Source organism: Ictidomys tridecemlineatus, chromosome 1 (genome assembly GCF_052094955.1).
Source record: "Ictidomys tridecemlineatus isolate mIctTri1 chromosome 1, mIctTri1.hap1, whole genome shotgun sequence".
NCBI lineage: Eukaryota > Metazoa > Chordata > Mammalia > Rodentia > Sciuridae > Ictidomys > Ictidomys tridecemlineatus.
Window position 1 is genome coordinate 182,462,410 of NC_135477.1, and position 26,562 is coordinate 182,488,971.

General features: G+C 55.1%; 1 long non-coding RNA gene and 1 other non-coding gene across 2 annotated transcripts; both read left to right on the forward strand.

The window, feature by feature from the left end:
- The first annotated feature begins 1,881 nt into the window (after window positions 1-1,881).
- On the forward strand, window positions 1,882-8,717 carry LOC144366613 (uncharacterized). Its single transcript, XR_013425699.1, has 2 exons — window positions 1,882-2,342; window positions 8,464-8,717. It is a non-coding gene; the product is annotated as an uncharacterized LOC144366613 (long non-coding RNA).
- Window positions 4,189-4,261, forward strand: Trnat-ugu (transfer RNA threonine (anticodon UGU)). Its single transcript has one exon. It is a non-coding gene; the product is annotated as a tRNA-Thr (tRNA).
- Window positions 8,718-26,562: the final 17,845 nt, after the last annotated feature.

Below are 26,562 nucleotides of genomic sequence, written 5' to 3' on the forward strand. Positions count from 1 at the left end.
ATGAAGAGACATGCAGCAGAAGTCCCAGCAGGGGCATGTATTTGGAATTATAAATATGCCATTGGTCATTCTCATGATGTAACATTGGAAGTTACTGAGATTTTGGAGTTCTTTGTTACTGCAGCATAAGCTAGCCTATCCTGACTGATAAGCCCTGACTGTTTATCTCCACTAAATCTGTCATTCATGGGATGACCAAACCTAAAAGCCAGAGTGAATGATTGAAAGCATGAATTATCAGATCTTTCTCTTGGGTTATATTTAGATAGGAGGGCCCCTATAGATAACAATAACACACTATATATTTCAGAAAGCTAGAAGAAAGGATTTTGAATGTTTTTGTGATTAAAAAAATGGCAAATGCTTGAGGAGATGGATGTGTTCACCCTAGTTGAAACATTCCTCAATGTATACATGGATCAAAACAGAACATACTGCCCCCATGATATGTATAATTTTCACATGAAAAATTTAAATTTAAAAATCCCTTCTCCTGAGAGCCCTCTTCTGGCATCATTTGTAGGAATGACCATAAATCCACCTGGTTTCTCGTGGGTCTCAGACGGCTGGGTTCCATCCTTGTTCAGCCTTGCTGGTGTCCAGCCTCACTGACAATGCAGATGCCCAGTTGCTCCAGGGTGGGTCTGGAGTGTCCCCAAGACCCAGGAGAGGAAGCTCGGTGCTGCTAGGAGGTGGAGGAGCCCTGGAAGGGGGCTGGTTCTTTCCTTCCCAGCCTCCTGCTCGTCACAGGCCCAGAGCAACAGGGCCAAGCGACCTGGAGCCCCCGGAGCTCAGCCCAGGTGAACCTTTCCTCCTTCTACCTGATTATCCCACGTTATTTTATCAAAACAACATAAAACCGATCACACACCGACCTCTCCCTACTCCCAGGGCCAATCGTCAGAGCCGGGTCACGGCCATCTCCATTTTAAACAAGTGTTCCAGGGGGGCTGACGATGCTCCTCCGGGTGGGACCCCAGACGCCATCGCCAGGCCCGGAAGCCGGATCATGAGAAGCTGCAGGTTCCGAGGCTCCTCTCAGTCTCCTCACCCCACTCCTCCTCCCTCCTGGGCTCTTTCCAGCTGGCCAGTCCTTCCTACACGTGGTCTGGTGGAGACGCCCTGGACCGCCAAGGGCGTCACCTGGGGGGGTCTGCTTGCTGCCCTTGGACCTCTTGTCTGTGACAAAGGAGGACTGGTGAAGGTGGCCAAAGAAGTCCACAGCCCCATTCCCCGCCCAGAGCACAGCTGCTGCTCCTGGGCCAACCCCAGGGCGCGGGTACCTCGCGCAGGGATTCAGGTGCTGCCGCCTACGGGTGATGGCGCAGAGGCAGATGGCTTCTTGGTTCCTGCCAGTGTTTCTCTGCAACTCTCTGTTTGGAGAGAGTGTTGTGATTTCGGGGCTGTGGACCACAAGGCCCAGGTGAATGGCCCTCCTTCCGTCCCATCTTGCCCCTCTCCACCCACCTCCCACTTCCTCATGGGGCCAGGAGAGGCACTGAGTATCCAGGAGGACTCAGGGGCCATCTCTCTAGCCAAGCCCTGTGCGGGAAAGGAAGAGGCATGGGGCTGACGGGAGTCCCTTCCAGGAAGGAGCGGGCCCAGCATGGCCTGCAGCTCTATGAGAACAGAGATGGACTCCCTGGGGTTCAGAGGAGGAGAGCAGAGTAGCAGGTGGTCCTTGCCTATTGAGTGCCCGACCTGTGGCAGCTCCTTACCTACCACACCACCCATCAGGACCATCACACAGAAGAAAAGAGTGATGTTCAGAGAGGGGAGGTCACTAGCCTGCATGGGAACCAGGCCTGCCTGATGCCCAAAGCCTGGAATCCTCTTTTGGACTATGGTGGGGGGAGTCGGCCTTTGGGGCCTGTGTGGAATTTTGGGCCTGCTCCACCGGTGAATCAGTGGGCTGGCTCTCTCCTTGGGCCTCTGTGTCCTTGTGCATGGTGAAGGTGACCTGGGAGAGTCATGGGTGCCTGGCAACTGCTGAGTTCTAGTCTGTGCCAACTGTTACAGATAAGAGAGCAAGAGCGCGGCTGTGGATTGCTGGGCAGGAAAGGGGCCGAGCAGGCTGGGGCACTGCCCAGGGATTCATGGCTCTGGACTTGGGAAGCTTTCTCAGGACACTGGTGTGGTCTGACCTGGTCTTTAGCTGGTCTGGCTGCTTGTGCAGCTCCATGGTGACCTGCTGCACTCACCTCTGCCCCACCTGGTGCCTGATCTGCTGGACACTCCCTGGGCTGGGACGAGGACAGGGAGTGTGAGGGGTGATGGGAGCTCCTCCCCCTCGACAGCAGAGGCTGGAGGACTCAGGATGGTATCCTGGGCTCACACAGGAGGTAGATTTGGGGCCTGCCTGGCTCCTTCTGCTGCCCTCTCTGACCAAACCTGTGATACAGACTGCTGAGAGCCACAGCTGAGTAGGAATGGTGCATGGCATTTTTGCCAGAACGGAGTGGTTGAGAGATGACGCCAGCGAGCTATTGAGATGATGATGGTTATGTTAACCTGTGTATTCAATTGTATATTAGACCCCTGCTGTCCTCCTCAGGCACCCACTACTTTGGAGTTCTCGTGCGGGGATTCCTGGAGAGTTCGTGTAGGTTGGGGAAGTGCCAGAGGGATTTCCCGTTGGTGTGTAGTGTGTCCCGGAGAAGGCCGCGCGTGGGTGGCATTTGTGGGAGTTTGGAAATAAAGTTTGTTACTGCTTGAGTGGCTCCTGATTTGTGCCCAGCCAGACTGCGGCAACAGACTTTTGGTTTGGCTCCTGGCCCCAGAGGCGGGCTGCCTGGGCTTGATCCCCAGCAGTGCTGGAGGAAGCCTTGGGCAAGTTATTTATCAGCTCTAACAGGTCTCAGTTTCCCCACTTGAAAATCAAAGATAGAAACAGAACTTCCTGGAATTTCTCTGCATAGACAAAACATTGTACGTACGGCACCTGGCGGGAAGTCAGCACCTGGTAGATGCTCCTAAGTCACTTCTGTTGCCCACTAGTGACAACCTCGACCCCCCAACATGTGCACATGTCACCTTCTTGCAGTCCTCGTCCTTGGAGCGGATCTAATCCCCCTGTGTCTCCGTCCTGGGTTCAGAGGGATGTCGAGTGCAAGGGAGACCTGGACATGGCCTCCACCTTGCACTTCAACCTGGAGGAGAGCAGAGCTAGACAGAGGTGCCCTTGAACGGCCGCCTGGGATGGAGGTAGCACAGAGGTCAAGAGGACGCAGCCTCAGGTGGCCTTGGACCATCACAAAGAAGGTGGCCCTTGAGTGGAGTGCTAATGCACGCAGCAGGTGCCTTATAGAAGTGCTTTTGGACATGCTTTCAGCGCTTAGCGACATAGTAGGAGGTGGACACCACAATCAGTAGGAGGTGGACACTTCTGCTGCAGAGCCCAGCTTCCTGAACCTGTGCTCCTGACTCTGGCCATCTGGGCCACTCTGACACTCTGATGGGGCAGGGGGCATATGAGGAAGCAAGCCTGTGTCAGGACAGCTGTCAGCCTTCAGGACAGCCTGCAGGGGCAAGTGAGACCTGGTGGGCCGCTGTGGAGGCACTAATGCCATGTCTGTCTCAGCACCGGGGCAGTGACATTTCCCCTGGGTGTTCAGTGGCATGACTTTGGGTATGGCACCTGTCTTTGTAGTCTCCAAACCTGGACTTCTGGTCCTCCCAGAGATTCTGAGAGCCACAGTCCACCCTATCCATAGATATTTACTCTTAAAGTTGCGAGAATTAATTTTTGAGGAGCCTAAGACTGTGTGTGTGTGGGAAGCAGAGGAGGAAGTGGCCCAGGCAGAGGGTGCAGTTTGAGCAGAAGCTCTGAGGCTTGCAGAACTTGGATGCATTCTGAAGGTCACGGCAAGTCACGTGAGCTGTGTGGGGTCACAGGGCCTGCATTTGGGACGGTGGGTACCCCAGGTAGTGAACTTGATTAAGTTACAGCATTCCACCCTGGCAAACCACCAGGGTGGGTGTGGAGAGCAGGTAGGCGCAGGGCGGAGGGGAGAGAGTTGGATGGGGCGGGGACTATTAATGCCCCCATTTCAGAGGTCAAGTTTGATCTGGGAGTGGAGACAATGGATTTTAAATAGCTGATGAGAAAGGATTTCTGATTGGATTGGGTGACATGGAGGCAGGAAAATCAGTGAGGGGATGGCAGGAATCATCTCATGGGGCTGGGCTGGGAATGTAGCTCAGCTGGTAGAGTGCTTGCCTAGTATGCACAAGGCCCTGGGTTCAATTCCCAGGACCACCAAACAAACAAAACCATTCATCGGGCAGGTGTTGGCTCGGATGCTCTGCCCCTTGAGATCCAGCTAAGATGGCTCACCTCCTTCCTGTGGCCATCCTAGGCCCTGCAGGAGGCCCAGCCTGACTCTCCTCACTTTCTGCAAATTCCCTGTGGTCACGTGTGCTTTGGAAAGCCTGCCCTGCTGTTCCTTGTGATGGGTGGATTTTCAGGTGAAAAAACCTGGCACCCTGATGTCTGGGTACTGACTGAAGTTCGGCAGGTGTCAGTTCAGGAACTGACGCTTAGAAACAAGCAAGCTGCCAAACGCACTTTCAACTTCCTTGTTCCTGGAATCTCTTCCAGAGGGCCTCCCTGTCAGCTGCTTCCCCTCTGGAGTGTGCCCGCCCCGTCCAACTCTCTGCTCTCCACACCCACCTTGGTGGTTTGCCCGGCTGGAATGCCAGGCTGTCACAGTGGGGTGGAGGCCCAGCCAGTCATCTCCCTGAGCTCCTTTCTCCAACTCAACTCCAGGCCCATTTTTTGCATCTCCAGACCCATCAAAGGGCCCATCCAGACACAAAAGTCACCCTTTCACAATGAAGGCAGGAATCCATCCTCCCGGGATGGGTAACAATTATTTTCCTGCCTCTATTAGAATTGTTGGTTGCATTTTGCAGTTAATAACTGCAAACTAATAGTGGCTGATGCAAGACAGACATTTGTCTGTCTGTGTGCAAGTCTGGAGGAAGGTGGTTCCGGGCTGATAGGGCAGTGCAGGGACCCTCCAGCCCCTTCTCTGCTCTGCCTCCTTAACTTGCTGCCTCCTGATCCAAGATGGCTGCCCCAGTCTCCTGGCCACAGAGAGCTGCAAGGCAGGCTGGGAAATGTAGTCTTTGAGTTCTTGACACAGTCTCCTGTTAAAGCGTGAGGTTCACATTCCTGTGATGAAGAGGCAAATGTGCACTGGAGGAAATGAGCGTTCTGCAGTGTAGCTTTGGAATCCGCTTATCTCAGAAGTTACCACGGAACCCTTCTCTGGATTGGGTGTTTATGGAAATTCTAGCATTTGGTCCGTGGTCACTGGGTGAGATGGGATCAACTGTTGCACATGCTCCATTTAAAAGTGCCAGCGCTAAAGCTTTCAGAAGGGCTATGGGGCAGGCAAACCCTGGGAGTGTGAGGTCCCTTGAGGCGGGGCAGACCCAAGCTCATGTGCCTGGTGCCCTGCAGCTTCCCCAGTGTCTGAGTCCACTGCCTGTTGATATTAAAAAAAAAATACCTGAGGCCTTGAAATTTATAGAGATTAGAAGTTGACATAGCTCACATCTCCACAGGCTGGGAAGTCCAACAGCAAGGGCCGGTATCTGCTGAGGGCCTGGTGCTGACTCATGACATGGTGGAGGGCAGCATGGGAGACAGAGCACGTGCTGGAGCTTCCTCTTCTGGCAAAGTCACCGATGCCCGGATGGGGGCCCCACCCTCATGACCTCATCTAACCCTAATGACTTCCCGGAGGCCCCCCTCCAAACTATGAATGTGAATTTCCAACACAGGCACTTGGGGAGAAACAATCACAGCAGCCGGACTCGCTCTGGCCGGCTGTCCTTCTGGAGCTGAAATAGAGAGGGGCCAAGAGGCCCATGGACTCTCCAGATATCCCAACCACCGCTGCCCATCCTTCAGGCCATGGCATGCTGAGGGTTTCTTTCCAGAGGAAGCCTGGGCTGCTGAAAAGTGCCCATCTCTCTGAGGAGCCCGTGGGCATGAGCAGGCTGCCTGGCAAGCTCCCGGAGGCTGGGTGGGCTCCCGGCTGCCATCACTCCGGGCCCACCAGAGCCTGTCAGGCTGGGCTTTAGACATGTGCTACAGCCACCTCCAATTTAAGAGGAGGGTCTTCTGTGCCACACCCCAAAGCAGGGGTTTCCTCCAGCCCCTGGGTGCTGCTAGAGGTGTGCGCATGTCCCAGTGGATCAGTTCAGACCCTCTCAGTTCAGACCCTCTGATCTGCTCAAAAGACCAGAGAACCCATCCTTTGGGTAATGAAGAGATTCCCAGTGGACTTGGTAAACGCAGAGATACACCAAGCTGGGAAAGGATATTAGGGACTGTTTTATTCAATGTTCTCAATTTGCAGAGTTCAGAGAGGGTGAACCACTAACCCATAATCACACAGCAGTCTGTGTCGAAGCTGGGTTTGGGATGGTGTACTTTTCATTCTGACAGTGGGCTATTTCCTAACTGGAGGTAGACTTGTGCTGTCATCCCAATTTGCAAAAATGAACTGGAAACAGGACCATTGCCCCTCAGATTGATGACCCCCATCTCATGACAACCCATGGCCAGGGATCCTCAGGACCATCTAGAGGAAGATCCAGCCGGCACCCCTCCTCCTTTTCTTTCTCAGCCATCTGAACCACTTTCTTGAGGAAGGGTGAAAAATTACTAAATCGATCTTTTTAAATTAACCCGGATCTGAACCAGAGGCATTTGGAAGAGGAGAACTTTCTCACCCCCGCGGCTGCCCACCCCCCACCCCGGATGAAGTGCTCCCTTGTTCCCGAGGTTCTGCCCCAGATTCATGGGCTGCTTTCCGAATGGTTGGCAGTCTCCTCTGCACTGTCCTGACAACCCTCAGCCATGAAATTAAAAAGCTAGTCACCACTTCTTGCTCCCGATGGCTTGGTCCCTGCCAGCCCTGCAATGGAGATGGGGAGAGGGAGCCTGGGCTTGGCCTGCAGTGGGCTGAGATGCCTCCGGAATGACAATGGGAGCCTGGGACGGGGGACATTAGCCAGGAATGAACCAATGAAAGAAGACAGGGGAACGCAGAGTGGACTGTGGGCTTCCTCTCCCAAGAGTTCCCAAGAGCTTCAGGCCAATACCAGCTCCCATTGCTGCCGGGTGCCTGCCCACACCAGCCCCTGGTGCAGGGGGATGGCTGAGAGCTGGCACTGGAGGGAGGAAGGGCTCCAAACTGGGGCCAGCCCTGGGAGGCCAGCTGCCCTCTGCCCTGGCCCTCCTGAGCCCCCAGATGCGGACACCAGCACTCAGGTCACACAATGCCCCTTCTCCAGGAATTTTAAGGAATCCTCTAACCCAGAGGAATTTCAATCATCCTTAATTAAGAAGCTTCCTAGAAGACCACTGTGGTGGGGGTCACGGTGACACAGGTGTCCCTGAGCCCCAGGAGGAGTCTTGATCTCCTTGCCCTGGGGCCCAGCCCTGGACTCTGGGACACACCACAAGCGAGGTCAGCAGGTGCTTGAGGGCAAAGCCCCAGGAGAGGGCCTTGGCTCCAGCTTTTGCTGACATCACAAGGCAGGCGGCAGGAGAGGCCTGGGTGCTCAGTCTCGGGACCAGCAGGGAGAAGCTGCAGCCGCAGCTCCGTGAGGGCTTGGCCGGGGCACTGCCCGCCCCTGCTTCCCCCTCTGCATCTGCCTCCTTGTCTTGAAAGCAAGAGTCGCCATGGTGGCCGCTCAGAGGCCGCTGGTGGCTTTAACAATGCTGTGTGCTGGTCGACGTCAGTCTCGGGACAGTGTCCAGCAATGGCTGGACAGGCTGGGCAGTGAGGGGACTGGGCTGCTCTGGGGACCTGCTATGAACTGAGCACACGCCTTCTCCATTCAGGCAAAGGTCGGCTGCGTGCCTTCCGCGTGCTGGGGCCGTGACAGCAAGCCCAAGGTGACACTGTCAGTTTGTGGCACTTACAAGGCAGTGACAAGCCAACCTGTGAACAAACAATCAGGCTCAAAGCCGCGTCAGGTAGAGATAAGCAGATGGTCAGGGCAGGCCTGGCTGGGGACCCAGGAGGGGACAGGAAGGTGCCAGCCACACCCAGACACAGGAGAGGCACCCAGGGAGGCTGGGACAGCCCCAGGCAGAGGGAACAACCTGTCCAGACTGGGAGGTCACTGCTGATGGACAGCAGGATGGGGCTGGCTGGCGGGGGGTGTGGGGGGGAGGAGGCCCTGCAGGACTGCGGGCTGCTTCCTGAGGGCTCTGGATACCACCGCCATCGCCACCAGGGAGTCATCTCACACTCTTAGGGGCTGGAGAGGCCTGGGTGAAGGAGCGGCTCACAGAGCAACCCAGATGACGGATTCCAACGTGACAGGTTCAGACTGCACATGGCAATGAACAGAAGTCACTTGTCAAGTTTTAGTGTTTACCCAAGAAGAATGTCCATGATTCTCAAGAGGATGTTAAAATGCTTCTACCTTTTCCAGCTCCCTGTGTGTGCGAGACCAGCTCTTCTTCATCCTGCCAGCAACAAAATAAGGTGTCGAACCCGACTGAAGGCCGCGGACGTGGGACTGCAGCTAGCTTTGAAGAGCTCCACATTCAGAGGACTCGGGAACACCCATAGCAGGCTGCACTTCTCCCTGGAAGTAGTTTATTTTCGTGAAAATATATTATGTATTAACATATATAATGGATGTGTAATTGTGATTTTTGAATGAATGAATAAGTATTCGTGCAATCTTCAGTTTTAATTTCCTTTTGGTCCTGGGGGGACTGAACTCAGGGGCACTGGACCACTGAGCCACATCCCCAGCCCTATTTTCTATTGTATTTAGAGACAGGGTCTCACTGAGTTGCTTAGTGCTGAGGCTGGCTTTCAATTTGTGATCCTCCTGCCTCAGCCTCCCGAACCTCTGGGATTACAGGAGTGTGCCCTTGTGCCCAGCCCGTGTTTTAATTTCTTATATGAAATTAAAAGAAGCTCCTTGGGGTCTTCAATAATGTTTAAGAGTGTATAGGGGGCCTGATTGCCCGAGGGGGTTGCCCGAGGGTTGCCTGTGAGCCCTCTCCCCCACTCCAGGTCACCTCTGCAGACTATGGCTGGGATCCCATGCGCTTTCTGCCTGGTGGCCGGGTCCAGGCCACACTGGGAAGCCTGTGGAATTGCTGAGACAGTAATTTGCAATTAAATTTCAGAAATGTTAGGGGTCAAGCCTGCGGCAGATGTGGGCTAGTTTTAAAGATGGGCCCTTTCGGAAGGGAACAAAGGTGGCCCTCTCACCCCTCTGGTCTTTCTCGGCCGGGCCCAAGAGGGCCACCTGCAGCGGGCGGCAAGGGAAATGATGATCTTGCTCTTCTTGCTCAAAGGCAGACAGAGGTGAGGGAGCAGAGCCCTCCTCCGGACACCCCCAATCCAATCTCCCTCTCCTTCCTTTGTCGGTCCCCCAGATCCCTGTGGCCTGGAAGAGAATGTAGTCCCGGTCCGGCTGAGTGGCTGCCTGTCATTAGAGCCGAGGCCACACCCACTCGGGAGAGTGGGGGCGGGGCCTGGGAAGCAGCTCATCAGCTAATGTGGTAAAACAAACAGATGAGAACCCTCAGCCCCCCGCTTTCAGGGCTTGTGGAGGTTGGGATCACTGGGGCATCCGTGTCACCAAGGCCCCCTGGGAGGCCTATGCACCTGAACTGCTTTTGCTGGGGTCTCTGTTGAAAGGGACATCTGGGAGCCAGAGGTGGGTGTGGCTCGGAGTGTCACAGACACCTTTGTGAGGTGTCCTAGGCTGAACTTCCCGGGAGAGACCTGAGGCAGATGGTGTTTGGGGAGCAGACTCAGGGACCTGGATTGTGGGGGAGCGAGCGGGGCAGGGGTGGGCAGAGGGAAGCCGGGCTGGGAGGCAGCTGGCACAGAGGCTCAGCTGACCTGGGAGCTCGGGAGCGTGGGCAGCCCCATGTCATCACCTTGAATTGACACCAGGACTCCGGTTTGCTCCCACACCTCTCTCAGGCCCTGAGCCAGCTACCTCCGAGGGAAGGGCCAGGACCCACGGCCATGCAGTTCCCTGCGGTCTAGTGCATGTCCCAGGAGGGACTTGGTGACAGCCACCAGCAGCCAGCATCCCTGGAAGCCAGGGGCAAGGGCACCTGGTCCCCCAGGGAGATTCAGATGGTGCACCATGACAAAGTCCCCAGAAGCCCCTGGAGTCCATCTGAGGATGCAGGCAGTGAGTGACGCCGACCATGCAGGAGGCTGGGACCCGCAGACACCTCAGGCTCCACTGGAAAGGAACCAGAGAGAACGTGGAAGGCGCTCAGCGCGCGTCTGCTGAGTGACTGAGTGCAGCAGGGTCATGCTGGGGACTGGCTCCACGGGTCACCCTCTGTCTTGGGGGGTCTGTGACTGCTGGGTGCCTCAGTTTCCTTGTGTACAAGGGAACGTCAAAGGCACCACAGTGAGGATTAGAATTCCACAGTACAGAGCAGCGCCTCTGAGTGTGAGCTGTGAGCTGGTGAGTGTGAGCTGGTGGGTGTGAGCTGGCAGGTGTGAGCTGGTGGGTGGTGGCCTCTGTGGTTATGATAATGGCATTGTGCCAAGAGCCTGGTCACTGGGACAGTCCTCAGACACAGCCACCACCGAGGGTCTCCAGAGGGCGCAGTTGTAAACTGGTTGTGCACAGGGAACTGGGGAGCACGGCTGTCCCAAGAGATGGGCCTCAGGTTTTGGCTGGAACTTGGGGTCCCCAAGTGAGGGGGATGCTGTAAGTTAAATATTAAAGAGAATATTTCTCTCCATCCTGATTACAAGGGGAGAACGGATCGGATGGCGACGGGGTCTCTAATGTCCAACATGGGCCATTCTTTCAGCCGAGAGAGTCGGCTGCGGCCTGGGCCTTGCGATCCTGGTGTTCAGTGCTGGGTTTCTGTGGTGCCCGCCTGCGGTGCCCGCGCGGCCCATTTTCCGTGTAAGAGATTCTTCTGCACATACATTAAAAAAAAAATGGTAAAATTAAAGAAAAATGTGAAATAAATAGCAGCACGGGTTGTACGTGAACACGGCACACAGTGGGGTTCTGAGGTTGGGGAAGCACACACGGCACACAGTAGGTAGAGGACCGAGGTTGGGAAGCCCCAGCCTTCAGGGTCAGACAAGAAGCCCCAGGAGGCAGACTTGGCGGGGCCGGGACCTGCTTCCTTCAGGACCTGTGCCGTCCATGCTGGAGAGAGAGCCCTTGACCTCTCATTTTCATGTGGCTCGGGTCTGACCCCCCCTTTCTTATCCCCGCTGTTGGGCCGCCTCCTTCACAGAGTTTGCCCAGAGTTCTCCCTAGATGAAGGCCACCTCTCTCCCCACATCCGTCAGCTTTCTGTCACTGTGACAAGATACCTGAGGTAGTCGACCTCAAAGGAGGAAAGGTTTATGTTGGCTCACGGTTTCAGAGGTTTCAGCCTGTGGTCAATAGGCCCTGTCCCTTGGGTCTGGGGTGAAAGTATGTGGTGAAGGAGGCCTGGTCCCCTCATGGTGTCTAGAAGCAGAGGGAGAAAGAGGGAAGGGCAGGGGCCCTAACATGCCCAAGGGTGTACCCCTGGTGACCTCCCACTAGGCCCTGCCTATAGGTTCCACCACTTCCTCTAGGCCCAAGCCTTAATACACGGCCTTTAGGGAACATTCCAGATCGAAGCCATAACACAACGCTATCCCCATAACACTTGGGGACAGTAGGTCTGTTCTATCAGGACAGTGCACACTGCGTTTGTGCCTAACACTGCACAGAGCATACAGTCAGTGCTCAATATAGGCTCACTAGACCATGGCTAGATTACGCATGTGCTCAGAGGAAGTGAATGTAGCCGGGGAGATGGAAGCCACAGCAGAGGACTCTGAGGCCCTGGCGGCCGAGGACGTGAGCTTTGTGTCATGACTTTGCCGTGGTGATACTTTGAGCTAAGCTCCAGGGGAGGCAGGCACCAGAGCTGTTAGTGGAGGGCAGCCTGGGTAGCCTGGGCAGCCTGTCTGAGGGTCACAGGCTCCTAATGGAGGTGGAAGTGTCAGAGCAGAGGTCTCTGGCCCCTCATGCCTGTCCCTGGGAGCCATCGACTCCTACCAGGGCCACCTGCCACTGTCCTCCTCAGTGGATTTCTCAACACCCCAACTGAGGCTGGTCAGTTCTGTGCAGGTCGGTTAGCTGCTGGTTTCGGGAAGAAGCAGTAGCTCTGAGCCCCATGGTCACCTCTCACCACCGTGATTACTTTTCTCGAGTCCATCTAGGGAGAGAGTTTGGCTCAGAGGAGGGCTCCCGGGGGCTTCTGATGTCACACTAGGTGGGGTTTGAATTTCAGTCCTTCACCAGTGGCCTGTGACTTGGGCACCTCCTTTCTCGGAGCCTCGGGTGCAATCCCTCTGCTCCAGGCTGGGTAGACACACTGGCTCAGTGATGGGCAAGTGGCCGTGCTCCTGCCCACCAGCTCCTGTTGCTACCTTGGCTGTGCCGAGGCACAGTGGGGTGAGGTGGCACAGTGGGGTGAGGTGGCCTGCAGGGGGAGGAGGGGCCAAGGGGAGGGGGGGAAATGGAGGGCAAGATGCTGACATGGAAAGTCCAAGATGGCTCATTCCCACATTTTTAGTGAACACAAACATGACCTGAGGGTCCTGCTCAAATGCAGAGTGCCAGGTGCCCAGTCCCAAAGATTCTGGTGGGGCCAGGGACCCTGCGTTCAGCAGCTCCCAGGCGTTCTGCTGCGGGGGGTGCCAGCAACACCCCTGAGGAGGTCTGCTCTAAATGGCAGGGTGGGGCGACTTTGTCCAGAGGTCACGGCTGGGGACCACCCCAGATAGAGAGATTTCCCCATGGAGACCCTGTTTCTGGTTCTCTGGGGGAGCCTGGAGCTCGGCCAGCCTGGTCTGCTTTTCTCCTTAAGAGCAAAGGGGCTCCGTTACACCTGCTCCCTAGGACATAGCTGTCTCTGGGTCCCAGCCCAAACCCTAGTCACATTTGAGTTTGTGACCTTTGCTGGTCCAGTTCCCTCACCCCACAGTGTAGGATGCTGAGGTTCAGAGTGGGGGGCTCAGGCTGGAGGGCCTGGTATGGTGCCCAGGTCAGAGGTGGCCCTGGGAGCAGCTGCGTAAGCTGAGACGTGAGAGTGGCTGAGCAGAAGCAGGGAGATGGTGGCCTGTAAGTGGGTGTCAGAGTCCAGAGCAGGCACTGGAGTAGCCACCAGCTGCATGCAGACCAGTGAGGTCCCTGAGGCAGGGACAGGGCTTGGCATGATACCGAACATGAAGGAGGCGGGATGAGCAGTCCTGAGGGACAGGGAGCAGCTGATGGCTATTTCTGCCCCCACATGGGGAGAGCCTTCCTGAGCAGCAGGAAGCCATGCAGACCCAGGCTCAGAGACGGGATGGGTGGACCCAGGGGAGAGAGGGTCCTCGCCGTGTTGCTTGAGCCCCTACACCCAGCTTGTTAAGTATCCTCCCACCTGGGTGGCCAGAGAAAGAGAGGCAGCCTGCTTAAATTCTTAGTAAACAGTGAATTGTTATTATTATTATTGTGTGTGTGTGTATGTGTGTGTGTGTGTGTGTGTGTGTGTGTACAAGAAGGACCCATGCAATTATGAGGACATATCTATAGCAAAAAAAATTATCAGGTCTTTTATCCAAAATTTGAATCTACCTGAGCATCTTGTGGTTTTTATTTGCTGAATCTGCCACTGTCAACCTGGCCCTCTCTGGGCTCAGTCAGCCTGGCTGGGTTTCCAAGTCTGGCCACCAACAGATGTCAATGGAGGTAGGCAGTTGTACAGGTGGGGCTCAAAGAGGGTTGGCTTGTCCAGGGTCACAGACCAGCAAGTCACAGTGGATGGGATGAGCTCAGGTGTTGACTCAGGACCTCGTGATCCCTGCTAGCTGGCCTCCAAGGGGGGACCTGGGCCTGACAGAGGAAGTGGGTCTGCATGGAGTGTGGAGTAGCCAGGGAGCTGAAGGGGCTTGCAGCCTTGCCACTGAGTGAGGACATTGGTTTTTTTTAATGTGTTTTGTTGATTCAGTCTCTAAATTCTTTTCACATAGTGCTGGGGAAGGAACCCAGGGCCTTGCTTATTTATCTAGGCCAGGGCTGCCTCTGAGCTACAGCCCAGCCCTCATTCTCTAGATATTTATCTTGCACTGACCACGTGCAGGACACTGTGCTTCTTTCTGTGACATCATTGTTCACCCTTCCCACTCCACAGAATGGGAGAATGAGGCCCGTGGAGGCCCCGGGCCTGGCCTCCTGCCAAGCGCTCCATGCCACTCCCGGAAGCCCACTTGGGTGCCTGTCTGTTCCCGCGCCTACTGTGCATGCAAACCCCAGCCCCCACCTGAGCAAAGCCACGCAGATTGGAACCCCCAGTGGATGTCTGTCTGTGTCCACCCTTGGCAGCCACCTTGGTGTGGCTCGTGATGTTTAATCCTGCCACCTGGTACTCTCGCTGCCCTCCCTGCAGGGCCTCAGCCACACCCCCTGATGGTGCCCAGCCACGTCTTGTCTTCTTTCTACCTTGTGGGATGAAGGATGCTGGGGAGGGTTGGAGGACAGCAGAGCCAGGAGCTGGAGCCAGGCCTCTGGTGTCAGGGTGACAGTTACTATGGAAACTCACCAGCTGCAGTCAGCACGCCTACCAGGATCTGGAGGGGTTTGTCATAGAGTGGAGCCAACAGAGAGGGAACTCTGTAGTATTTAGATCTGGAGCGAGAACCAAGCCTGAGCTGCGCCTACCTGCTCCTCCATCTCCCCCCCCCCCCCGCCCCTTCCCCTCTGGCCCCTTCTCCTGTGCAGCTGGCAGCGTTGACCTTTGGTGCGTGGCCACTGGGCTCTACCTGTGATCCCCTCCCTGGTTTACACATGTGGCTCATTCCTGCTTACCTCCAAGCCTCTTCCCTATGACTTCCTTCATTCAGCAAACCCTGAGTGTCTAGAAGGTACAGAACACTGCTCTGGTCACCAGAGACATGGCAGTGACCAGGTCAGACACGATCCTAGCTCTCGTGGAGCTGCTGTGGAGCTGCCATGGAGCTGCCGATCTAGATCGGATCGACAGAGTTCAGTACTTAAGTCAATGAACAGGAATACAGGCAGCGCCTGGGGAGAACAGAAGAGGGCGTGGACGCACAAAGGCGGGATTCCGGGACGGGTCGGTCAGGGAGCTGTTCACGGAGCAGGGTTGTCTTCCCTGGGCCTGTGTCCCTCCTCCCCTTTGGGTTCTGGTCTCGTGCTACATTCCATTCCCTGAGTCATAGCTCTGGTGACAGTGCAATGTCACCGCCTGTCTTCCTCCCTAAACTGCTTCCTCCGTGGAGGCAGGAATGAAGTCTGACACGTCTCCATGTCCTTCCTCAGTGTTTGGCTCGCATCAGGGACTTGATAAGGCACAAGCACTGACCGAGTTCCATGGGTCAGAACAATCACACGTGGGCTCTCACTCTCCTGTACAGGGGCTTCCGGATGTCACGATGATCTGTCACGTTTTGTCACTTTGGAGACTGAGGAACAGAGACTCAAGCAGCTTAAGTGACCCATTCCAGGTTCCACAGCTACTTCATGGAAGAGCTGTGCTCATGGTGCTCCCCGTGCCCCTCCCACCAGAAGGTCGCAGAGGGACTGAAGTACCACGCAATTCTCCTTTTAAAACGCATACGTGAGCGGCTTTCAGTCTATTCCCAGGGTTGTGCAAAAGCATAGGGAGATCCATTTCAGAACACTTTCATCACACAACAGAAAAACAACCCCCTTCCTCTAGCGGGGGCCCCACACCAGCATCGTAGGAGGATTTGAAGTCCACAAGTTGGCAACGGTCGTCAACTTGGAGCGGAAGATTTCCGCGTGGGAGGCCCGCCTCTCGCCTGGCACATAACGGCCGCGCTTGCTTATTGGCACTTTCCACATACATGCTTGGCTCCTCTGAATTAAGACCCCAATTCTCCACTGAAATAGCTCAAAACAACCTACGGACAAATAATCCAAATTCCAGGGGGCCTCAGGGCTCTCCCAGCCGGACCACAGCGCATGCAGAGCATGTGGTCGCTCAGAATGTCTGGAACTCACCTAGCCCTGTGCGCTCAAGGCCAGAGGCTTCTTGGAAGTCTGACTTTGTGGCATCTGCTGGCTGCAGCCTGGGGGCTCCTGGGACTCTGGGAACCGCAGGAGCACTCTGCCCTCTCCAGGGGGGGCCTGGGTCCAGTTTAACCCAGATGTCCAGTTCATCACTGAGATAGTCCCTGGTCCCCAGACCACATTGATCTTTTTCTTACCTCAGGAACGCTCTATTGTTCACAACTACCCACAGTATTGAAAGGTAAGTGGGAGAACCTGTCCACCAGCTTCCTGCCCAAGAGCAGTCACTGTGAACGTGCACACGGAAGCCCCCAGAAGCCCAATTTATTAGAACGTCCAGTACCTATCTCCTGGTCCCCGTCCTCCTTCCCTTGGAACTGGGCCAGAAACTCAAGTTCTTTATCAGTCTTGGGGTGGGGGTGGGGGTGTCAGGCTGCAGCCAGAGACAGGTGGCATGTGCTCAGGAGAGCCTCACCACCCTGGCTCCTCTCCCTGGTGGCCAGCTCTGCGTCACTCTGTCCTCACTTGGGATTCACATACACAGTCATCCCTGGTCTCTGCAGGAGACCCCCGCAGACACCAGACTCCCTGGGTGCGCAAGTCCCTATGTACAACGGCCTAGTATTCACGTGTAAGCTGCATAATCCTGTGCATTTTAAACCATCTCCAGATTACTTGCAATACCTGATACAAGGTGAATGCTATGTAAATAGTTGTTAGATTGTATTATTTAGGAAATGGTTACAAGAAAAAAGTCTGCCCCTGTTCAGTACAGGTATGATTTTTTTTTTTCAAATAGTCTTAAATAGTCTTGATCCACAGCTGGGTGAATCTGCAGGTGTGGGACCTGCGGACAGGGCAGGCAGAGAGGGCATGGGATGCAAGCCTGGCCAGCTGATGCAGAAGAGAACCTCTCGGAGGTGGCTGATTGGGGAGCTTTTGGCTTATTTGAGTGAACCGGAGACCCAAGTTTGGAGCCCACTAAGGAACAACTTCCCAAACCACACCATGCTCTACATGGGTAATAAGAATTGTAATGCATTCCTCTGTCGTATATAAATTAAAAAAAAAAAGAAAGAAAATAAAAGAAATGTGCGTGAACTGGACTGTTACTTCTGAGAAAAGCCTTAGGAACTGTGTTTGTTTCCCCATGGTCTTTACCACAAACCTATCCGGTGGCAGATAAGGCCCGTCCCTCAGCCTGGGTCCCTGAGCAGAGCAGACGTGGAGCCGGGTGCAGTTGACTGACCGTGGACACTAGCATGGATGAGAAATGGCCTAATCCAGCCTGTTCTAACAGATGTTGGCCAGAGACCTCAGTCTTCTCCCTCAGTGACCCTATGCTTCTATCCCCTTGGGAATGGGAGTCTCCACTCATTCTTCCCGGGAGCAGGACAAGGCAGCCTGTGTGCAGCGAGGCACCATCCCCGTGTGTGGAGTGGTGCCCAAAGTTGCATGGGGACTGTGACCGGCTCTGGGCTGGTCACACTCAGCAGCAACTGTCAGAGGCAGGGTATTGAGCACTGTGGTGGCCTGCCAGCCTCCTTTGAGCCTTGGGTCTGGCCATCACATGCCTGAGTTTCTGAGGTCTCCACCCAGGTCCACAGGGACCCCATCCTAGGTCTAGGAGTCACTCAAAATGAAGCCACCCAGCAGGGCTGTTCTGCCAACTGTTTTCAGCTTACCTTTTCCTGGCACAAAAGACGTAAGTCAAAAGCAGGTGTTCAGAAACCTTCTTTTGGATGCTCACTTATTGCAAGAATCTGTCTCCTCGTTCTTGACAGGTCTGGGGCTGGCTCTGCTGTCCTTGGCTGTCCCCGACCCACACACCACTGGGGCCAGGAGGAAGGTGGGCGTCACCTGCCTCCCCAGCCCTCGGCTCTAGTCACTTGACAGCAGACGGAAGCTCTCCCCCTTCCCCTGCTGTTTCCCACCAGCTCTTACCAACCCGACCCTTTGAAGATTCCTGGTTATGAGATACCTCGTCCCTCAAGCACCTCACTGTCAAATCCCAGAATATAAAACTCTCCGCAAATAAAGCCAGCTGGAAAGTGGGGCACACCTATTATAGGGCACACGCAAGCACACACGGATGTGCCAATACAGAGCAGAGACAAGTTGTTTCCAGTGGGTTGTCACAATGGACGTAAAAACCAGCAGGCCCTCTGGTGCAGAGCGGAGGTTTTAGCTTTATTTTTCTCTTGGCTTTACGGTCAAGACTCTACCAGTAAGGGAAATTCCAGCTGAAAACCGATTACTACCCCATCATCTTCTCTTTGTCTATCCAACGTTCAGATTCAAATGCTGTGTCCTGGCAGCCCCACCACAGATGTGTCTTTGTATTTATGGCGCGTCTATACTCGTTTGTACTTAACTCCAGGTATGTTTTCCACTTGGCTACAGCATCTTACGGTCTTCCCTCTCCCTCTTTTTCCCACAGTTGTCCCCTGAAGTAATGATAGCAGCCTGGTAGGTCTCCTTCCAGAACCTTCTCCATGATCACACCAGTATGTATGGAGATTTTTTTTTTCTTCTTCTCAAACTGGGCCACGCCATATAACTTTCTCTGTAGTTGTTTCCTTATCTAATAATACAAGATAAACTCTCTTTCCCAACCTCTGCCACAGAGAGCCGCTGCCTTCACCCCTGCCCTCAGTTCCTCCAGCAAGTGTTCAGGAGGCCCAGGGGGTGGGGGTGCACTCTGGCTGCGGACTTCTCCCTTCTGTTCCCTCCCAGGTCACCTCGGGGCTTATCAGAGTCCAGTGGTGTTGGTCCTTCTCCCTGTTCCTACCACTGCACATTCAACTGTAATTCTGTAATTTCATCAACTCTATTACAGACCAGTGCAATTAAGTGAGTATAGCATCAGGAACACCTTGCTTCCTATGAAAACTAAGTTAACTGCTTAGGAAAGGTCTGCTACGGGTAGCTTTCTAAAGACACTTTCAATCAAGACAGGAGTGTAGATCTGGGGTGATTCCGTTTATCTCTTGCCGTGGAGGAAACACCCCTCTACCTTGAGGCTTGGAGCAGTGGCAATCCGCTGCCCCCCTGATTTCTGGGTTTCTGGCTCTCCCTGGGCTGTCTTCAGCAGGGCCGTGTGTAGCTGGACTCCGTGGGGCTCAGAAGTGCAGGGCCTCCTTGCTCATCTGCCTGGTAGCTGGCGATGGAGACAGAGGCAGCTTTGCCACCTCTACGTTCTTACTCCTCTGTAAAGAAGGGAGATTGCAAACTGTGGGTGATGCATTGTAGATATGGTTTGTGCAAGAAAGGTAGCATGGAATTCCACTCAGCAGAGAAGGCCCCAGGGAAAGATCTGGACGTCAATTCAAATAGAGACAAAGAACGGTGTATCCACATGTTAAGTTTAAAAATATTAAGGCAGTGTGTCCTTTCAAAGTGACTTTGAATGGACTGACTAATTTCTAGAAGGTTGGAAGCTGGCTTCTGTGGTGCACAGGATCTGTGAGAATGTGGGAGAAGACCACTGTTTCTCCTCCACTGTCACCCAGCAGCTGTCACCCAGAAGGTTTCTGTGACCCCCAAAGTTATGGGGATTTCTCCCCATCAGCAAGCGAGCCAGCAGTTCTGACACTGTCAACCTGGAAGATAAGTAGACGGTACCAGGTGCCACAGCTTGAAGGCTCCATCCTCCTTCAGATGCCAACTGTCAGCCCCAGGCTGTTTGACCTCTGCATCTAATGAGCAGATTGAAACTGGGGCTCCTACAAACCCAGCCCCAGATCCATGAAGTTGCTACAGGGGCCCAGAGGCCTGGGTGAAATGCTTACTGACCAAGACTAGTTTACCATGAAGGATATTGCAAAGATGGACAGCAGAAGAAAAGACCGTCCAGCAAGAGATGTGGCAAGGGCGAGGAGCTCCCGTGCCCTCTGCAGACACCCAGACTCAGGGGCCTCCATGTGTCGGCCACTCAGAAGGTCTCTGAACCCTGTCCTCCTGGATTCTCCCAGAAGTTTGGTCGTGTAGCCAGCTTGATTACATGATGACTCTCTGGTGATGAGCAGGACCCTCAGACCCTTTCACCTCTCTGGGGGGAGATCCTGCTGTGGCCTTTCCAGTGACTAGTCCCCTCCGGAAGCCACCTGGGCTGCCAGGCCCCAGACATCTCATCAGCATGCAAACATTTATAACTTTGTGAAGATTCAAGGATTTTAGTTCCTCATTAGGAAATGTGGATGGCTCCTAAAGGAATGAAGACCAGAAGGGCATTTCACAGCATCCTTATTCTGACAGGCCAGTGGCCCGAGAGCTCTGCCGGTCTTTCTAAAGCTCTGCAGAATCCCGCATGTTTCGAAAGCCGTGCTTTATCAAGTTATTCTGGCGGTTCCTTTGTTTAATCTCCCTGCAACGAATGATGCTGTAATAAAGGTGAGATAAGCGTGGGGCGTCTGGTTTTAATGTCGATCTGCCCGAGTCCCACCGGTGGAGCCTTTGGTCAGAGGTCACGTGCGGCTCACATTTGAACAAGTGTTGCCAAAGTGCTTTCCCAAACCTCCACAGTGACTCTCCCTGCTGCGCCGTGTGCTAGGGTGCTTTTGCGAGTGTCGTCCTCAGCCTTAGCCTCTTCTCCCTGCTGGGCTTACTTTGCTGACCGCCAGCTCCGTGACAGCATCTGTGTCTGGGCATAGGCATGGTGCACATGAATTCCGGCCCCACGCCCTGTCCCTCCGTCTGTCAGCTCGCTCTTGACTTTCAAAACTAATGGAAATGGCCTCTGCGTGGGGAGGCCCCTAGTTCCCGGAGTCGGCTTGCCCTGTCCCCCTGCCAGCCTCATCACAGGATTCCATGGGACCCTAAGCTGGGGGAGGACAAGGGACATGTCCCAATCTCTGTGTTCCCTGTGCCAGGAAATGTTCATCTGTTCAGTTCCATTAATAACCACAGTTTGCACAAATGTTTGTTGAAGGAGTGAAAAGATTTTTTTTTTTTAAGAAACTCACACTTGCAACCGTCCTGACAGGTTAGGGTGGAGGGTAGGGATCCCAGAATCCAGGGCAGAGCCTCTGTGCGGGGCCCTGAGAACAGACTGGGACCCCAGCAGCTCCGTGCTCTCTATGTCTCTGTGGCTGTGACATCCCCCCCGCCCCCCGCCCCCCGGCTGTTCTCTCGGGACTCCGGCAACCAAGGTCACCTCGTTATGGCTCTGTTTGAAGACAGCACCCCCAAGGGGCCACCGGTTTGGAACATCTGATCAGCTTTCACCCTCAGATCCACTAGCTCGTAAAATCCAGTAAATGTCAAGGATGGTCAGGCCGGTCAGCCTCTGGAGGTCCATTAAAAGACCGCGCCCTTGCTGAGGAGCTTCCGTCTGCCTTGGGGGTGCAGGGCAGCCAATTTTGAAACCCCAGCATTTGGGAGGTCAGGAAGAAGGTAGGATTTACAATGGGGTTGACGGGTCTCTGCCAGATCTGTGGTTTGACTACACCATGTCTTCTCCTGGTCCACACATCACGCGTTACCATGACAGCTCTGGGATCTGCATGCAGGGAACATTCCGGAACCTTACCGGCTCCTACCTCCCTGGTGCTCCTCACACGTCTGCCCACACGCCTCACAACTGAGACCTGATCACGTGCTGGTGGGTCTCCTCTGTTAGACCTCGAGCCCCAGGGAACGGTGTGTTAGGACCGTTTTTGGTAAGAAGTAAGGGAAACCTGTTATTTAGCCCAAAAGGTAAATTCACTTGACACTTGGCCCCAAGAGTGCAAAGGCAAAGACCTGGCACCGGAGGACTCAGGAGACCCGTGGGCACCAGGGGTCTCCCCTCCACGTCAGGCCTTCTGTGGGGACAGGTGCTCCCTGTGTAGTGTGTTCCGGTGTCACCCTCTCTACCCACAGGTGGTCCCGTCCCAGGCTGTGCAAGGACAGCAGAGGGCCCCCGCCCCAAGGACTCCTTCCCCACCCAGGCCCCGGGCTGGACCTAGGGAGACCCAGCTGTGTCTGAGGCTCCCTGTCTTTGCCCCGTGGCCAGCCTGAAGCCGGGGCCTGGGTTTCTGGTCTCCTGCTCTTCTCCAAAAGCCACGTCTGCAGCTCTCTGCCTCGTGGTGCTGCTGCAGTGGTTTCTTTGAGCTCCATCAAGCACCTTGCAGCTCTCAACTCACCTACCCTTTACTGGGACCCTCCTGTGTGGTTTTAGGGCTTGGCTGAGGCTCAGAGAGGGTGAGCGACCTTTTCAAGATCACTCAGCTGGAGAATGTGCTAGACCTAGGAATCCATTATTATTTATATTTTTCCAGTCACAGAGTTTTTAAAGTTAATATTACCCACATACATCATGACCGCCTCCTTCCCTACCTAGCTGACTGATTCCCACGTGTCCGGTTCTTCTCCCCGAGAGGCAGCCACTGTCATGGCCTTGTGCATGTCCTTTAGGCATCAAAATGGGTAAAATCACATGAAGGGGGATTAGCCAGGCTCCACTTGCCTAATGGCCACGGCTTCTTGAGGGCCAGGTTTGCATGCAGGGACTGGTCATGGCCACATAAAACCCCCCTCCTTCGAGCTGCAATGGACCAGCCAGGGCCTGGGGGCATGGAGGGCACTGAGAGTCTAAAATCATCACACCTATTTCTGTGCTCTTGTTCGGCTTCACTAACCTCCTGGGTGGGCTTAGTTTGCTTAATCCAACAAACAGGTTCAGTGGATACTGAAATGTGTGCTGACCATACCCTGGTCCCAGCTGGACCTGGACAATGGAGGGGGCCCAGTCCAGCTCAGAGCCGCACCTGCCTGGCTTCCACGCTCTACCCCCTGCGGATCCTGCATGCACTCCAGGGATCCAGGGAGCACCTGAGCATAGGAGAAGCTCCACCCCCGGCCTGCCCCTTCCCTCTCCCACAGGAGCCCACCGCCCAGCCCTTGTAAGCCAACGACCCTTTGTCCTGGGGGAACTTGGGAATTCTGGGTCTCAAGACCACCCAGGTTTCTGACTTGTACAACTCAGAGCCTTCGAGCACATGTCCTAGACAAAGACGCTGAAGCCGAAGGGTGGACAGGCTCAGGACTGAGTCCTGCACTGGCCACTGGGCTTTGAGGGACAGGATAGCACACTCCTCCAAGACAAGCCACAAGATTCTAAGTGTGTGTCCCCTTTGGAGTCATGTGGGTGCTGGGCTCAATTCACCTTCCTGGGTGTTGCTCCGGGACTGTAAGTGGGGACTGTCTGTATGGTGGCCGCCACGTTGGACTGGGTGCAAAGTTCGGATATCTCTACGCATCCATCCACAAAGACGCATCACCGCAAAGGAACACTGTGTAGCGTGGAGGGGTGGGTCTCCCGTCCTGATGTCACCCTCCCCATCTGCTAGTTCAACAGCCTCATGTCAGAAATATTTGGAAAACACTGCGTCTGTACCGAACACAGATCTTTTCTCATCATGGGTCCCTAAACAGTGCAGTGCAACAGCTGTTTACACAGCATTTAGGTCACGTTAGGTTTTGCAGAGGTGATTTAAAGGATGCAAGAGGATTTCTGTGCAGGCACCATGCCATTTCACGCAAGGGACTTTGAGCATCCGCAGAGTTCACGCCCGGTGGGAGGGGGTGCTGGAACCTTCCCCTGGGAACACACGGACACCTTGAGCAAGACAATAGAGAACAGGCGGCACATGCATTGGGCGCCCACCTTGGGATGCACTCACCAGCACAGACGTGGACAGTCCTCTGGGAGGAATGTGGGAAGGGGTGGGGGTTTCTGGGAGGAGACCCAGGATTCCACTGAATACCCCTGGGCCTAGTTGGAAAGTTCTAGTGGGGCAGGCTAGTATCACGCTGGTGTCCGCTGGTCCCAGGGGAGTCTGGTGAGCACCCAGCCTTGGTACCCACTAGCTTAGGTGACTCCCCTGCCTCCTGCCAGAGACCTTACAGGTCTGAAACGCAGGCCCCGGGTTGGTGGCAAACACACGAGAGTGGCATCTGAGCTGTAAAGTGGCTCCTGAGGGAGACGTCCCTGTTGTCCCCCGGGATCTGCTCTTTGGGTAGGACTAAGCACTTTGGTCCCAGCTGCTGACCAGGGGACACGAGGCCAGGGCTGCGCTTCCTCCAGGGTTCTTCAGGAAAGGAAAAGGGGAGGATTAAGGGACACGAGAGTGAGCCAGGGCAGGATGCCCGTGGAGGCCTGCCCAGCGCTCCCCACCTACAGGTGACGTTGCTAAGCTTCTGTGCAGCGACTGAGCCAGCATGGGCCAGACACAGCCCTGGGCGCATGCCTCCCTGGGGTCCCCATTGTACAGAAGGAACACTGAGGCCCAGAGGGGTCGAGTGACTAGTCTTTGGACACAGACCTTTCTGACTACAGAGTGGGTCCTGCCTCCCACTATGCCCTCACGACCAGAGGACCTCCAGTGACGTGGGGATCCTGTGTTCCCTGCACTCTCTGAGAGCGCCCCTCTCAGAGGCCCTGGGATACAGCTGAGGTGGCCAAGTGTTGGACCATCTTGACCGCTAGCTCAGTCACCCTAATCAAGGCCTCCAAGTTCAGTGGACTTGACCTGTGCCCTTGGCCAGTGCCTGAGCCTCCCTGGGCCGGGCCTCCACCCTGCACAGCAGTGCTGAGAGCAGCTACTGCCTAGTTTACGGAGGACCCTGGAGGGTGCTGCGTCTGCCAGTGCCAGTAGGTCTCAGTACAGGGCGCCAGGAGAGTGGCACAAACACGCCCGTCTCCAAGGGCCTGGCTCCAGCCCACCAGCTTCCCAGGTCCACGGATGCTCAACCCTCATAAATGGCACGGCCGTGTCTGTGGTCAGCCTGCGCCACGCTCCTGATCACCAGGATGCTAACGTGGAGCCGGCACATCCTCTCACGTGACCAGTGTGGTACTCGGAGTCCAGTTCTGCTTTGTGGAACTTTCTGGAATTCTCTTGTAGTATGTTTGCCCACCGTTGAAAGCCTGGATACAGAACCCCTGATCATGGTGCACCGACTGTCGTTTTGAATCAGTGTTTGGGTGGTGAGTTTGCTATCACCTGGTTGACCTCATAGTTATTCTGATGTTAGCCCAGCACGTAGGATGTGCCTGGGACGTAAACACTGGCCACTCTGTAAACACCTGCTGCCTGATTGAAAAAACGAAATCTTGAGCTGTTTGCTCTGCTGCCGACCAACTGGGTGGCTGTGGCTGCTCTCCTCTCCCAGCCTGTTTCCCCGTCCCCAAGGAGATGGGTCCCTTCCACTTGTCCCAAGCCACCAGCTCAGTTACAGTCAGAGCCACTCAGAGAAAGGCGCTGTGTGTTTTTTTTTTTCAATATTAACCTTCAGATCAGACGAATCTGGGCAGCAGAGTCCCTTCCCTTCCCTGTCCTCCAGCCCCAGCCCAGGTGGGACCCACCAGCCTTAAAGGGCCAGCTCTGCAGTTCCTAGAAAGAGGATTCTGAAGTCAAGGGAGGATTTGTTGTCCTGGCAAGACACTTGGTTTTATCCTCTGGGAACGGCTGGGGGTTCTGGGTCCCCCCAAGAAGAAGGCTCCGCTCACGATGGGAGTGGCAGCCTGAATGCCCCGCACCTGAAAGGTTAGAATTCTTGCCACCTGTTCATTCCCATACCAGCCTGACCCGCCACAGGCCCGGTGGGAAATGGGGCCCTCTCCAAACAGACCCCACCCCTAGAAAATACCACAGCACCAAAGGCCGCTCCCCGGCATTACTTCTTGTGACTCCAGGCTTAGATTTAGTCATGGTTCCCCCAGAGGCCACTGCCATGGGCGTTGGGGACAGAAATTCTTAAAGGTGCTGCTGTGATGGGCAGGGAGGGCCTGCGCTTTCTGTAGGTCACGTGGTTCTGCCAGTGTTAATGAGGACCCGTTGAGTGCCCGCTGGAGATGGACTCCCAGGCTAAGCAGTCACAGAGCCATCCCCTAGACAAGGACACCACTCTGGGGAGTCCAGACGTGATGGTGGGGGTTTTCCCAGAGTTGACGTGGCCTGACTGGACCCATGTGGGAGTCTGCGTTCGTCCAAAGAGGCACGTGCAGGAGAGGCCAGGGGTGGACGTGAACAGCAGCCACCCAGTCAATGGCAGTGGCAGCTCGTGGGTGCCCATGGGCCCTTGCCAGCTTGTGTTCGGCCCTTCTCCCCAGGGTGCTTGGGCAGACCTGGGAGGCAGAAGGTCCCTGGACATCCCTCCACTAGCTCTTCCTCTGAAATCCCCTCGGTCTCCCAGGTCACATGGCGGGTGTCTCCGTGCACTCCCACGTCCTGTTCTGACCTCCTCCTCCCACACCCCGCAAGATCAGATTCCATCAGCATGTTCTGTGCCCACATCCCCCAGGGGCCCCTTCTTCAGTGGGACCCCAGTGGGACCTCGCCCAAGGCACAGATCCTCCAAGGTGGACCGTCCACTCACAACGAGCCTGTGTCCTTGTTCTAGCTGTGTCTGGAGCAGCCGGGGGCTGAGCGCTGGGGTAGGCAGCAGAGGACCCGAACAAGGAGAAGCCCGTGCTGCCCTCAGGGAACTATTCTTCTATTAGAAATAGAAACGAAC